The following is a 15,736-nucleotide window of genomic DNA, read 5'->3' as shown; positions in this document are numbered from 1 at the left end:
TCGCAGGATGTGCCCTATAGCCTGGAGATCGCTGGTTCGAATCCAGGCTATGTCACAGCTGACCGTGACCGAGAGTTCCTAGGGGGCGGCACACAATTGGCTGAGCGCTGCCCGGGTAGGGAGGGCTTAGGTCGGCAGGGGAATCCACGGCTCACCGCGCATCAGCGACCCCTGTGGCCGATAGGGCGCCTGTGGCTCTGCAGCGGAGCCGCCAGATCTGTGTTGTCCTCCGGCACTATAGGTCTGGTGGCATTGCTGTGGATCTGCAGTGCGAAAAATGACGGCTTGGAAGGAGCACGTTTTGGAGGACGCGTGTTCCAGCCTCCGTTTCCCGAGTCGGCGGGGGGGTTGCGAGCGGTGAGCCGGGGATACAGATAATAATTGGGCATGCTAAAATTGGGGTGAAAAACCGGGGTAAAAATAATTGGCAACGACTAAATTTAAAAAAAAATAAAAAAAATAAAAAAAAAAAAAAAAAAAAAAAATTAAAAAAATAATAATAATATGTGAATGGGCACCAAAAAAGGAGTAGAAGTGCTTAAACTCCTTCGCCCCAACACCCTCTTTCTGAGGCCCCGCTTTCTTCATTTTCTGGAATCAGCAGAAAAGACAAAACCTGTATAGTTACATTGAGGGAAAAGAAGGGGGCATCATAAAAAGAATGGCAGTGTGTGCCGTTTCCTTTCTCCTGAGCAGATAGAGGGAGGGATGACAGTGATGTATCACCGGGTCACTGCTGCCTCTATCAGTCTCAATATCAAGACAGACAGGCCTGGTGGGATGGCCCAGGAGTTGAAGGGGCACAGTGATGATGTAGAAGGGGTCTAGTGTTGTGTTCATTCTAAAGGCAAAGCCGGTGCAAATTAGGAGACAAGAACAGTTTCTGCCTCACTTCTGTAATTAAGGGAGGGCTGTGAGGAGACCAGGCACTTAAACTGGGAGAGATTTACTAAATGTTAAAGAAAAAAAAATAATAATAAGTACTCGTAAATAACAACCTGTATCTACATCTGAGGCTAATTTCTGTGCAACTAGATGTAATAAGTATGACTTTTGAAGCTAGTCACCCTTTACCATTGCTTAATGTAATACAGCTTGGCACATACAGTACATGTCAGTTTACTACACCAATGCAGGTCCCAGACAACTATAGGCATTTATTAGAGCTCCAGACTAACATATATCAGATCTTTATTGTTGGTTTTCTTAATGGGAATACAGACGTGCTCAAATTTGTTGGTACCCTTACAGCTCATTGAAATAATGCTTCATTCCTCCTGAAAAGTGATGAAATTAAAAGCTATTTTATCATGTATACTTGCATGCCTTTGGTATGTCATAGAATAAAGCAAAGAAGCTATGAAAAGAGATGAATTATTGCTGATTCTACAAAGATATTCTAAAATGGCCAGGACACATTTGTTGGTACCCCTTAGAAAAGATAATAAATATTTGGATTATAGTGATATTTCAAACTAATTCGTTTCTTTAATTAGTATCACACATGTCTCCAATCTTGTAATCAGTCATTCAGCCTATTTAAATGGAGAAAAGTAGTCACTGTGCTGTTTGGTATCATTGTGTGCACCACACTGAACATGGACCAGAGAAAGCAAAGGAGAGAGTTGTCTGAGGAGATCAGAAAGAAAATAATAGACAAGCATGGTAAACGTAAAGGCTACAAGACCATCTCCAAGCAGCTTGATGTTCCTGTGACAACAGTTGCAAATATTATTAAGAAGTTTAAGGTCCATGGAACTGTAGCCAACCTCCCTGGGCGCAGCCGCAAGAGGAAAATCGACCCCAGATTGAACAGAAGGATAGTGCGAATGGTAGAAAAAGAACCAAGGATAACTGCCAAAGAGATACAAGCTGAACTCCAAAGTGAAGGTACGTCAGTTTCTGATCGCACCATCCGTCGCTTTATGAGCGAAAGTGGGCTCCATGGAAGAAGACCCAGGAGGACTCCACTTTTGACAGAAAAACATAAAAAAGCCAGACTGGAATTTGCTAAAATGCATATTGACAAGCCACAATCCTTCTGGGAGAATGTCCTTTGGACAGATAAGTCAAAACTGGAGCTTTTTGGCAAGTCACATCAGCTCTATGTTCACAGACGAAAAAATGAAGCTTTCAAAGAAAAGAACACCATACCTACAGTGAAACATGGCGGAGGCTCGGTTATGTTTTGGGGCTGCTTTGCTGCGCCTGGCACAGGGTGCCTTTAATCTGTGCAGGGCACAATGAAATCTCAAGACTATCAAGGCATTCTGGAGCGAAACGTACTGCCCAGTGTCAGAAAGCTCTGTCTCAGTCACAGGTCATGGGTCCTCCAACAGGATAATGACCCAAAACACACAGCTAAAAGCACCCAAGAATGGATAAGAACAAAACATTGGACTATTCTGAAGTGGCCTTCTATGAGTCCTGATCTGAATCCTTTCGAACATCTATGGAAAGAGCTGAAACTTGCAGTCTGGAGAAGGCACCCATCAAACCTGAGACAGCTGGAGCAGTTTGCTCAGGAAGAGTGGGCCAAACTACCTGTTAACAGGTGCAGAAGTCTCATTGAGAGCTACAGAAAACGTTTGATTGCAGTGATTGCCTCTAAAGGTTGTGCAACAAAATATTAGGTTAGCGGTCCCATCATTTTTGTCCATGCCATTTTCATTTGTTTTATTATTTACAATATTATGTTGAATAAAAAATCAAAAGCAAAGTCTGATTTCTATTAAATATAGAATAAACAATGGTGTATGCCAATTACTTTTGTCAGTTTCAAGTTATTTCAGAGAAAATTGTGCATTCTTCGAGTTTTGTGGAGGGGTACCAACAAATTTGAGCACGTCTGTATATGTGGAAAACTCCTTAGTTATAGATAGAGATATGCAGACAAAGAGTTTAATACTTGTCCAGAAATAATTGCTAATATCTGTCTATAAACCTGTCTGAATCTTAGCATGACACTAAACGCCATTTCACAAAACACTAGGAAATGTTCTTATTAAAGTGAAAGCATACTGTTGAAGTAACACAACTAAAAAGAATCATGACATTTAAAGCTACTTACTTCGTAGTGTATTGTGGTAGATAACACAAAAACAATGAAGTGACAATCATTGGAAGAAAGAGGCCTGTATCAGCCAGCTAACAAGCGAGCAGACCAGGGCACTGACCAGAAGCTTCTCCCCTAAAGCATGTTCTGCTACTAAACCCAGCAGCAGCAGCGGTGCTGACCTGACTTTCCCCTGACTTCTTGGACATATATATATATATATATATATATATATATATATATATATATATATATATATATATATATATATATGTATATACAGCTCTGGAAAAAATTAAGAGACCACTGCAAAATTATCAGTTTCTCTGGTTTTACTATTTATAGGTATGTGTTTGGGTAAAATGAACATTTTTGTTTTATTCTATAAACTACTGACAACATTTCTCCCAAATTCCAAATAAAAATATTGTCATTTAGAGCATTTATTTGCAGAAAATGACAACTGGTCAAAATAACAAAAAAAGATGCAGTGTTGTCAGACCTCGAATAATGCAAAGAAAATAAGTTCATATTCATTTTTAAACAACACAATGCTAATGTTTTAACTTAGGAAGAGTTCAGAAATCAATATTTGGTGGAATTACCCTGATTTTCAAGCACAGCTTTCATGTGTCTTGGCATGCTCTCCACCAGTCTTTTACATTGATGTTGGGTGACTTTATGCCACTCCTGGCACAAAAATTCAAGCAGCTCAGCTTTGTTTGATGGCTTGTGACCATCCATCTTCCTCTTGATCACATTCCAGAGGTTTTCAATGGGGTTCAGGTCTGGAGATTGGGCTGGCCATGACAGGGTCTTGATCTGGTGGTCCTCCATCCACACCTTGATTGACCTGGCTGTGTGGCATGGAGCATTGTCCTGCTGGAAAAACCAATCCTCAGAGTTGGGGAACATTGTCAGAGCAGAAGGAAGCAAGTTTTCTTCCAGGACAACCTTGTACTTGGCTTGATTCATGCCAAAGCTGCCCGATTCCAGCCTTGCTGAAGCACCCCCAGATCATCACCGATCCTCCACCACATTTCACAGTGGGTGCGAGACACTGTGGCTTGTAGGCCTCTCCAGGTCTCCATCTAACCATTAGACGACCAGGTGTTGGGCAAAGCTGAAAATTGGACTCATCTGGGGGTGCTTCAGCAAGGCTGGAATCGGGCAGATTTGTCTTTGTGAAGGACACATGAATCAAGCAGTGTGTTTTGGGTCACTGTCCTGTTGCATTGTGTAGTGCCCCCAATGAGTCTGGTGGTATTTTCTTGTACATTGGTAGCCAAGATGCTTCTGTACACTTCTGAAGTCATTCTGCTGCTTCCATCATTCGTTACATCATCAATAAAGATGAGTGAGCCTATTCCAGGGGCAGCCATGCATGCCCATGCCATGACACTACCTCCACCATGCTTCACAGATGAGGTGGTATGCTTTGGATCATCTGCAGGTCCTTTTTTTTCCACACTTCCCATCACTTTGATAAAGGTTCATCTTCGTCTCATCTGTCCATAAAACTCTGTTCCAAAACTATACTGGCTCATCTCTGTAATTTTTAGCAAATTCTAATCTGGCCTTTCTGTTTTTGGTGCTGATCAGAGGTTTGCATCTTGCAGTGTAGCCTTTGTAATTCTGCTGCCGAAGTCTTCTGCGAACAGTAGATTGTGACACTTTCACCCCAGCATTCTGGAGGTTGTTGGTGATTTCACTGACTCTTATTTTAGGTTGTTTTTCACAGCTCATTTTTCTGTTATCAACTGCTGTTGTTTTTCTTGGCTGACCTGGTCGTTGCCGATTGCTGAAGACACCAGTGGTTTCTTTCTTTTTCAGGACATTCCAAACTGTTGATTTGGCTATGCCCAACTTTTGTGCTATGGTTCTAATTAAGTTCCTCTTTTCTTTTAGCATCCAAATCGCTTGCTTTTCTTTCATAGACAGCTCCCTAGTCTTCATGTTGGATTATGCCTACTGACACCAAATGCAGACTCCAAAGGCAAAAGCAAAGGCTAGAACTGGGACTACGCATTCACAGCTCTTTTATGTGTGAACAATCAATGCAACAGAAACACCTGATCGATTAGAAAAGCCTGTGAGCCAAATGTCCCAATACTAATGCTCACATAAAATGGGGGGATGGAACTCTGAAAGTGCTGTTATTCTTAGCTGGTAAAACATATATGTGTTGAAACAGCCAGAAATAACAGGTGACATATTGCTTGAGTGTACAGCAAAAATAGCAATTTTGACTTCTGTCCCAATATTTATGGAGGGCACTATATATATATATATATATATATATATATATATATATATATATATATATATATAGCTGCTAAAATATATATATATATATATATATATATATATATATATATATATATATATATATATATATATATATATATATATGTATATAATTACTGTTTTACTTCTCTAGCCTCAATTGTTCAGTAACCATTTTAGTAATGAAAAAGGTTTTTCTTGGTCTGCCTGCCTGAAACAATACCATTTACTTAGTTTAAACTGGCCTCAGGGATTTTATAGAAAACTGAGATGTCCACACAGAAATAACTGAAGCAGTAGTTTGATGCTGGGCTAACAGACGGCTATGCTGTCTGTCTGTCTGTCCAGTTATAACCCTACCAGTGGCAGAGTAATTATTGTTAAAACACGGTCCAAAATTGTCAACAAAGGAAATTCATCTTTCAGTGCTGGTCATTATCCTCAACTAGACAGCTTCCCTTTTAAACGCATCAGCAACAAAACCTTGGGGAAGAAAAAACACAATTTGAAAAATTGCTGGTGACTGGTGGGCTTAGCGAGATCTACTTTACTGGAAATGGAATGTATATTAGGAGATAGATACTCAAGCATCCTTCCAAGACAGTCACTCTCACTCAGATTTATACTGCATTGGGATTACTGGGTGACTTTCCCAGCCTTCTGTACAATCAAGAATCGTAATAAAACAAAATTGTGCTAAATCTGCTAAAATGACTCACCGAGCTCCAAACATCATTACTAATTTCTGATACTCTTTTAAATCTTCTTTGTAGCTGTTGTAGCTAAACAAACAATTCCATGTCCTTGCCACTGGGATGGAAATAAGACTGCGATTGCACAGCAGTTTCACCCATTCCAGACTTCGCAGGAGGCTGTGTGGTCCAGTGGTTAAAGAAAAGGACTTGTAACCAGGAGGTCCCCGGTTCAAATCCCCCCTCAGCCACTGACTCACTGTGTGACCCTGAGCAAGCCACTTAACCTCCTTGTGCTCCGTCTTTCGGGTGAGATGTAGTTGTAAGTGACTCTGCAGCTGATGCATAGTTCACACACCCTAGTCTCTGTAAGTCGCCTTGGATAAAGGCGTCTGCTAAATAAACTTTAATATGTGCTTGATTAGCCCAAGTGCACTGGTAACAAGCTTAGGTATGTCTTATTGAACTCATAGTAAAACCAGGAATGGATGAAACTGCTCTGCAGTGGGAGTCTTGTATTTCATATCAGCTGGGTCCCTGCTTTGTCTATAGCTCTGGGGATGTTGGGACACTGGGACAGTACTTACGCTCGCACTCCTTGACGTCGATGTTGAACTGCTGCAAAGCTCCCATGGAGATCTGCTTCACCTCGGACTCCAGCAGCAGCTGCAGCAGGGATGTGGAGAGGTGCTTGCAGGCAGACATGCAGGCAGTCTGCGCCACTTTACCCTGCGATGACAGGAGGAGGCATCACTTTACACAGTAATGCATAAATAATGCACTTCATCACCAACCTGGGTTGTAGCCATTTTCCAAATTTAGAAATACTAATAAATTCAATGACAAATATTTTCTAAAATTAGCTAAATTACCATCACAATTAATTTTTTACTGCTAGCAGCGTGTTACATAATAGCACTCCCCCTGCAACTGTGCACTTAGAATGCGTGTTCCTATAGATATTACCGGTATAAGAACCACAATTCTGGTGCTGGGCTGATAAAGATAATGCAGCTCTGGACATATTCTGTGTTTTTCATCACTTTAAAAGAACCAGATTTAGGGCTCAAAATGAACAGCTCTTGCAACCCATCACCAGAATAGTCTCCATAAGAACTGACATTCTGAGTTTGGAGCACAATTGATGTAGTCCCTTTTCTGTGCATAATACTGGAAGGGAAGTCTCTAACCTAAAGCTACATCAAGAGAATAAATGTTCTAGTAGCCCTGCCACTAACCAATTTTCATCCGAAATGGATAATTGATTCTCTATCTACAGTATTTAGGTAAATGGGTGACATCAGCATGTAAGGCGCCTCCACCACATACCCAGTGGGGGATCATTAGGTTTAAATAAAGCAGGAATACAGGAAGCACATTGTGTTTGGTCATGCTGTACCTCTCAGGGTGTTCAGGCTCAGGGAGTAATTACCAGGCTTGTCTCTTTAACTCTTCGTGAGTTAATAAAGTGGGCTTAAATTGGTGTTGTAGTACGAGCCTCTAATAGAATAGACAGGCCACTATGGACCCCCTCCCCCTGTTCTCCATTCTGACTGCAGTGATTGTGTCAAATACACCATCATCTCCTGCACTTTCCTAGCGGGTGTAATGCCTTGTACTCCAAACTATATCCACCGGAGTACCCCCCTCGGCCCCTTTTCCTTCAAAGAAAGAATGTCCTCTCTTCCCAGATCTCATTTAGCAGGTATGAGGACACAGGCAACTCAGACATTCTCCGACTGGAAGCCAAACAAGCATGACAGCCCACTGAATTGTACACTATTATTGTGGGGTGGGGGGGTGGGGGGGGGGGGGGTAACAATCCCTGTCCACTAATTTTTCAAAACTATCTTTCTCTTTTTCTTTCACCAAGCACCATATGCTGAATTGCTTAGTTTCCTGTAGACTAGGCAAACTATAAAATGGGTGCTGGGGGCACCAGCTTTTCTATCTTTCTTTTCTCTCTCCTGGAACACAGAGTCTGTACCTTTCTATTTAACCATGTGGCAGGTATGGAACACAGGCAGACATAGTAATGCAAGCATTTCCATACTCCTGAAGAAGGGGGGTGTCTTTTACAAGAGACCCACCACCCTCACCCCCCTTTACACAGAGGGTGGTGACGGTATGAAATGGTTTGCTCAATCATTGGGATCCCTTACGGCACGACTTGACTAAGTTTTGCGATCAACCAGCTACGAAGAACGAGCACTGATGGGCCAAATGGTCTACTCTCACTCAAAATATATTTGATGCTCTTAAATAGATGTCCCATACAGACCAGATACTGAATTCGACTCCTTTTCACAACTCTCCGTAGACTCTGCTACCTCCACCCTCTTCTCCTCACTCACCTCCTCCCTCGACTCCCTCTGTCCCCTCACCTCCCGACCTGCTCGCCCCTCCCCTCCCCATCCCTGGCTCTCCTCTGCGCTCCGCTCGGCAAGAATCACACTGCGATCTGCTGAAAAAGAAATGGAAGAGAACCAAACTCCCTGCTGCCCTAGACCTTTACCGCACTCTCCTCTCCTCCTTCTCCTCTACTCTCTCCTCTGCTAAATGTGCTTATTTCCAAACTGTAATCCAAGCCTCCACTAAAAACCCACATAAACTATTCTCTACCTTCTCCTCCCTCCTAAACCCTCCCCCCTCCTCCTCCCTCCTCTCTCCCCTGATGACTTTGCCTCCTTCTTCTCTTGTAAAATCTCAGATATCCGCAAACTCTTTAACACCTCTCCCTCCCCCGCACCCCCTCCTGCTCCAACCCCTACACCCACTACATCACCTACTCACTTGCCCTCCTTCTCCACCTTCTTGCCCCTCTCAGACTCTGACCTCTCCTCCCTGCTCCAGGGTCACAAACCCACCACGTGTGCCTTGGACCCCCTCCCCACTCACCTCTTTCAAGCTGCTGCTCCTGCTCTACTCCCCTTCATCTCCTCCTTCCTCAACACCTCTCTACTTTCTGGCATCTTTCCCTCTGCCTTCAAAAAAGCCTCTATCACTCCCCTCCTCAAAAAACCTACCCTCAACCCCACCTCCCTCCAGAGCTACCGTCCTGTCTCCCTCCTACCCTTCCTCTCCAAAACCCTCGAGCGGACTGTACACCGCCAGCTCTCTGCTTTCCTGTCCAACCACTCTCTGCTTGACCCTCTCCAATCTGGCTTCCGCTCTGCTCACTCCACTGAAACGGCCCTCCTGTCTGTCACACTGTTGATCACTCTATTCTACTGTCATCTCTTGCTGACCTGGGGATCTCTGGCACTGCTCTGGCCTGGTTCTCCTCCTACCTCTCCAACCGCACTTACCAGGTAACCTGGCGTGGAGCAACCTCCACACCTCACCCACTCTTAACTGGAGTCCCCCAAGGGTCAGTCTTGGGTCCTCTCCTGTTCTCTCTCTACACCCGCTCCCTGGGCCCCCTCATCGCATCCTATGGTTTCTCATACCATTTCTATGCTGATGATGCTCAGATTTTCCTCTCCTTCCCCACCTCTGACTCCACCATCTCCACCCGTATCTCTACCTGTCTGTCTGCTATTTCCTCCTGGATGCACTCGCATCACCTCAAACTCAACCTCTCTAAATCTGACCTCCTTTTCTTTCCCTCCTCCTCCTCCCCCTCCTCTGATCTCTCTATCTCTGTTCCTCTGGAATCTACCACACTCTCTCCCTCTTCCTTAGCTAAGAACCTTGGAGTCACCCTGGACCCCTGCCTCTCTTATTCCCAGCACATCTCCACTCTGGCACGCACTTGCCGATTCTTCCTGAGCAACATCCGAAGAATCCGACCCTTCCTCACCAACTATGCTACCCAGCTCCTGGTCCAGGCCCTGGTACTCTCCCGCCTAGACTACTGCAACTCCCTCCTGGCTGGCCTCCCTGCGTCCGCTACCCGTCCGCTCCAGCTCATCCAGAACTCTGCTGCCCGCCTGGTGTTCTCTCTGCCTCGCTTCGCCCACGCTACTCCACTACTCCGCTCGCTCCACTGGCTCCCGATCACCGCTCGCATCCAGTTCAAGACTCTTGTACTAGCCTACAGATGCCTTGACCAGACTGCTACCTCCAGACCCTCATCTCTCCCTACACCCCCACTCGACCTCTCCGCTCCGCCTGCACTAGAAGACTAGCTCTACCTCCGCTACGCTCCCCTGCCTCCAGAGCCCACTCCTTCTCCACCCTTGCTCCGCGGTGGTGGAATGACCTTCCTACAGATGTCAGGACTGCCCAGTCCCTGACCACATTCCGGCGCCTCCTTAAGACTCACCTCTTCAAACAGCACCTGTAGAACTCCTCTGTTTGTATCCTGGGACACTATCACCCTTCATGTAAATGTGCTTTATTTTGCTCTTATCTGCCCCCTATTTTACTGTGATATCTGTATAATGTGAAATAATCTATAATGTGATATCTTGTAACAATTGTAAGTTGCCCTGGATAAGGGTGTCTGCTAAGAAGTAAATAATAATAATAATAATAGTGGGTAAGTCAAACAATCTATCTGTGAGTAACTTGTGTTGATTTATGCCTCCCCTCGCTCATTGATTAATAGAACCATAGTGTATCCTCTCTATATTCTTCACCATGTTATGCTTTTTCATAGGTCACGCTAGTTTAGGGATCCCATAACAAGCATCTATAAATGTATTATTAAATGAGCTGATGATGTATAACTGCTTAGATCATTTATCTGGCTTACTAACCAATGTCCTTCAACCACTGGTAGGGACTGCTTTTGAAAATACTGAGGGGTTTTAGTAAAGTAGCACGAGGGGTGTGCAACTGTAATGTATGTCCCTGCTGCAACTTTGAGTTAGTAAATCGAAAATCTCCATATGAAACCACAGTTACAGCGGGGACAGAAATGAGGGTTGCACACCCCTTGTGATCAACCACCTCATGTAAGAAATCCGACTAAAGGGGTTATTTTCAGCAGCATGCCCATTAGAAAATGATATTAGCAGTGTGGAGTAGTGGTTAGGGCTCTGGACTCTTGACCGGAGGGTCGTGGGTTCAATCCCAGGTGGGGGACACTGCAAGGTACTTTACCGAGATTGCTCAAGTAAAAACCCAACTGTATAAATGGGTAATTGTATGTGAAAATAATGTGATATCTTCTGACAATTGTAAGTCACCCTGGATAAGGGCGTCTGCTAAGAAATAAATAATAACAATAATAATAATAATAATGATAATAATAATAATAACAACAACAATAATAATAATAATAATAACAATAATAATAATAATAATAATAATAATAATAATAATAATAATAATAATAATAATAATAATAGTTCAATCAGTTAAAGAACTGGCGCTCTGACGCATTCCACCACGTTCTGGCACGCACCGGCTTGACAACACCACTTAAGCAGCAACAGACCTGTGTTTGTGACACAGTTTGAACTTGCACTTGAAGTCTGATCATGAAGTATCATTTAGCCCTTTTCAGCAGGTTGTTTGGGATTGGATTACCCCATTCCCCTGACAAGCCAACACTGTCTGAGCACTGGGAGCCTGCAGGATTATCGGCAGGTGTTACAGAAATGTGGCTCTTTTGAGCTGACAGACACATTAGAAGGTGTCGTGCCTGGAAGCTTTGCATTGCTAAGTCCTGTGCAGTGTTCCTTAATAGCTCGGTACTTGTCGCCCAGACTTACTGGGATTTGCATTTGAAGTTTCTGTCTTTGTGGGTAAAATGATGAACTCTGGTTCAAGCACAACAGTGGTCATTTCAGCATTACGTTTAATTCGCTCTGTAATTTTTGCAGAAGCATAAGAACATAAGAACATAAGAACGTTTACAAATGAGAGGAGGCCATTCAGCCCATCTTGCTCGTTTGGTTGTTAGTAGCTTATTGATCCCAGAATCTCATCAAGCAGCTTCTTGAAGGATCCCCAGGGTGTCAGCTTCAACAACATTACTGGGGAGTTGGTTCCAGACCCTCACAATTCTCTGTGTAAAAAAGTGCCTCCTATTTTCTGTTCCGAATGCCCCTTTATCTTGGTACCCCTGGTCCTTGTTTCTTTTTTCAGGTCAAAAAAGTCCCCTGGGTCGACATTGTCTATACCTTTTAGGATTTTGAATGTTTGAATCAGATCACCGCGTAGTCTTCTTTGTTCAAGACTGAATAGATTCAATTCTTTTAGCTTGTCTGCATACGACATGCCTTTTAAACCCGGGATAATTCTGGTTGCTCTTCTTTGCACTCTTTCTAGAGCAGCAATATCCTTTTTGTAACGAGGTGACCAGAACTGAACACAATATTCTAGGTGAGGTCTTACTAATGCATTGTAGAGTTTTTTCTTTTTTGACCTGAAAACTTCAAGTCCTGCTTGTGTGTGTGTGTTCACATTTACTTTTTCCAAAATACTTGTTTTATTTCTTAGCAATATGGACTTCTGTTAATATGGGGCATAACACATTATTTTTAAACAAAAATACAGTGCATGGTGGGATACTACCGTATTAATTTCCAATGTTCATTGCGCTGCTAGGAACTGTAAACAAACTATTGTAATAGCATTAATGTGTGTGTATGCATTAGGCCAGACTAAACATGAAATAGTACTTCGGTGTGGATGCTACAGTTTGAGCTGGATTAATGAAAATGTGTTTGAGTACGGTTCTTGAGATCGGTTATGTAGTGTGGACAGGGCCTAAAAGTAAACATCCTTAATATTGCTGCAAAGCTAAATCTGAGGCTTATTACTGCCACCTACAGGAGTGGAGTGTACCTTAATCAATGCTGTTATATTGCAGAACAGTTTTTTTTTTAAACAAGCAAGTATTTTATATAATAGATTACTCTGAATATGCACGTCTGCGTCCCTTTCCATTCTGTGCGTCCCGTGAACGCAAGACAAAATATTAAACCCCAACTTCTGTACTTTACCTTTGACCCCGGTTGAAAGGATTTGCATGAAAATGTGGATGTGTGGTCCCTTTGGTTAGATCTCTTGATGTGGGCCATTTCGTTCTGCTCGGATATGCAGATTCCGAGATCCAGATAGTGAAAATAAAAAAATTTTAAAAAATTGGGTTTTTTTCTGGGTTTTTTTGGTAAGTCTCCAGCTCCAAAATGTTTTTCTGTTTGACGAGAAAAGCAGCTGTTCTGGTGAAAACAGAATGTGGACAGCCACCGCCGAGACCTCGGGAGAGGTTTGCCTGAGACAGACAGCACTTCCCGGGGCAGCAGTGTGAGGTACCTCCCTTAAATTTTACTTGCTGATACCTCAGCCTCTATTCAAGTTAGAAATGTCTTATTTTGTTCCTCTGCTCTCCCTCTACTGGACTATGGAACTGGAGCCTATAGTGTAGAGGTTAACACGTTTGCCAAGCATGTCAAAAATCAGCAGATCGAAAACTGATGAAAACTTTTTTTTTTTTAAATGATTTATACTTTCATACTAACATTATTTATTAGCTTTTGTTCATGAGTGCAAACACCCAAAATGCTAACAGTGTATTACATTTTATATACTATATATTTTAATGGTTACAGTAAAATTAAACATCCTCGCTTAAAAACTATCAACTATTACGTTTTTACATTATTTTTTTTAATTGAGTGACAATGAGTCAGTGTCTGAGACGGGATTTGAAGTGGGGACCTCCTGCACACCACGCTGAAATGGTTTTAACTGAACCTGCCAGAGAGAATCGTAGACTACAGCTGTGTACCAAGGTCTTGTCCCCAAGTGTGACGATGTGGCAAAGTGGTTCGCAGGGTACAGTTGTAGGAGTGATGCGGTGCGCAAGGAAGAGACAGACAGTGATAATCCAATCAAAGTGATTTATTTTGTAATCCAGGTCTGGTGACATTAAACAATAATCCCAGGCAATGCACAGCAATGTGTATTGCATTGTTGCAAATAAAGGGTTTGCAGTCCCAAATAATAAACACAGTCAATGTACACACACAATATACAAATACGGTCACCAGTCCTGGGTACGTGCTGTAGTGCTTGTGCTGCAAATACAATATATATTGTGATACAAGTGTAGTGATGTCTGGGTTTGTGCTGGCCTCTGGCGACAGCTCAGGAACGTGATAGCCATCTACTAATAACAACAATCAACAATTAGAGGCAAAACAAACAAACATTCACGGTACGATACATAAACACGGGTCCTTCCGGGTCATTCCTTAACCATAAACGAAGGAACAGATCACGTCGCTCTGTCCCCTATTAGAACCATCACTCATGACCCCTTGGTAAATGTTTGCAACCACTCCTCCAATCAGCGGCTGCCACATCGTTTCCCTTCCAGGTCGATGAGTTAGTGTACTGGAGTTCCGCCCCCTTTCTAGATGACTGACTTCCTTTTAACCCTGGGAATGAATTGTCAGGCCAACCAGTCCAGGGTACTCTGTTCCCTTTATTTAGTGCCCTCACAAGTCGGGAGGGATATTTACCACCAAGTTTCTGTACCACCAACCATTCAGTTTCTGTCACAGACGACTATCATGCAGGAACCTAAATACTAACATACAGCAACACACTGTCCATCCCTGCATTTTGATAATCTCAGTATCTTGTGGTAAAGAATGTCCTAACCAAGTTTAATCACAACGGGGTAAGTGGTTCTTTAGATAAAAGTAAAAACTTGGAGTAGGACACACAGACATACAGACAGACAGACAGCAGGCAAACAACCACTTTTTATATCCCCAGGACGCAAATATGTTCAATACCCTTTTAATTTCCATCACAACTGGATAAGCAGTCCTCTAGATATATTGATGTCAACTGTTAGTAACCTTTACAACCCCATAGCACAAGCCATGCATCCAAAACAAATTATATTGAGATATTAGAAATTGTTTTAAGAATGATTACAAACAATAATGGGACAGTATAATAAACAAATACATACATTTACATATGAAAGAAACTAAGATAATGAAATTTGAAGCAACGATCACCTGTGTACAATTTGAAAGGAAGTGGAAAATGTGCGACATACTGTACGTATCAGTGAGCTTTTCAACTATTGGGAACTGTGAGAGAACTGTCCAGGTCAAATTAGGTTCAAGCCCTACTTTAGACAAATTGTGCAATGCTGTCCCTAATCAGGTTGATTACAACTTGTTTCTCCAGAGCTTTTATTTCTTACTTTTATCAGGGAGGTAATGACCTATTTTCACTGCCAGATAAGTAGAGCATTATTGCACCACTCATGGCCACAGTGACCCGTGTCCCAAGCCTGACCCAGTCGCGACCGAGGTTTGAAATGGTACCATTAGCACTATCTGACTAATGAGCTTGGAGGAGCAGTCCAAGGGGAAATAGAGGAGGAAAACGTCCTTGCTTTGTGAAGCTGACAATCAGATCGAAGCGCTGACGTATAAAATAGTGATCGGGGGGGGGGGGGGGGGGGGGTTGGGAGGATTGGGAGGGCGTGTGCTGGAAACAGTAATTGAAAATGCCATTTTTGTTTTGTTTTACAAGTAAAGAAAATGATTTTTTTTCATGTCATTCCATTCGTGTTAGAAAAAAAAAAATCAGAAAGCAAAAATTAACATACATAGTTTTTTGTCTTATGAAGTGGTCAACTTAAAAATAAACAGTTTCTGCTTGTAAAATTATAAAGTTCATTTGTGGTATGTTTAATGGTCTCAATGCATTATTTAGGATACTATGCTGAGTATTCTTTATGTAATACTCTATTTTAGATAGTTTAGAAATTAGAGTT

General features: G+C 42.6%; 1 pseudogene; it reads right to left on the bottom strand.

The window, feature by feature from the left end:
• The window catches only part of LOC117421123 (exocyst complex component 6B-like), a 186,964-nt pseudogene that overhangs the window by 85,144 nt on the left and 86,084 nt on the right, over nucleotides 1-15,736 (bottom strand).

Source organism: Acipenser ruthenus, chromosome 1, assembly GCF_902713425.1.
Source record: "Acipenser ruthenus chromosome 1, fAciRut3.2 maternal haplotype, whole genome shotgun sequence".
Lineage (NCBI taxonomy): Eukaryota > Metazoa > Chordata > Actinopteri > Acipenseriformes > Acipenseridae > Acipenser > Acipenser ruthenus.
Note: the sequence above shows the minus strand (reverse complement) of the source record. Positions and strands in the feature narration are given on the sequence as shown.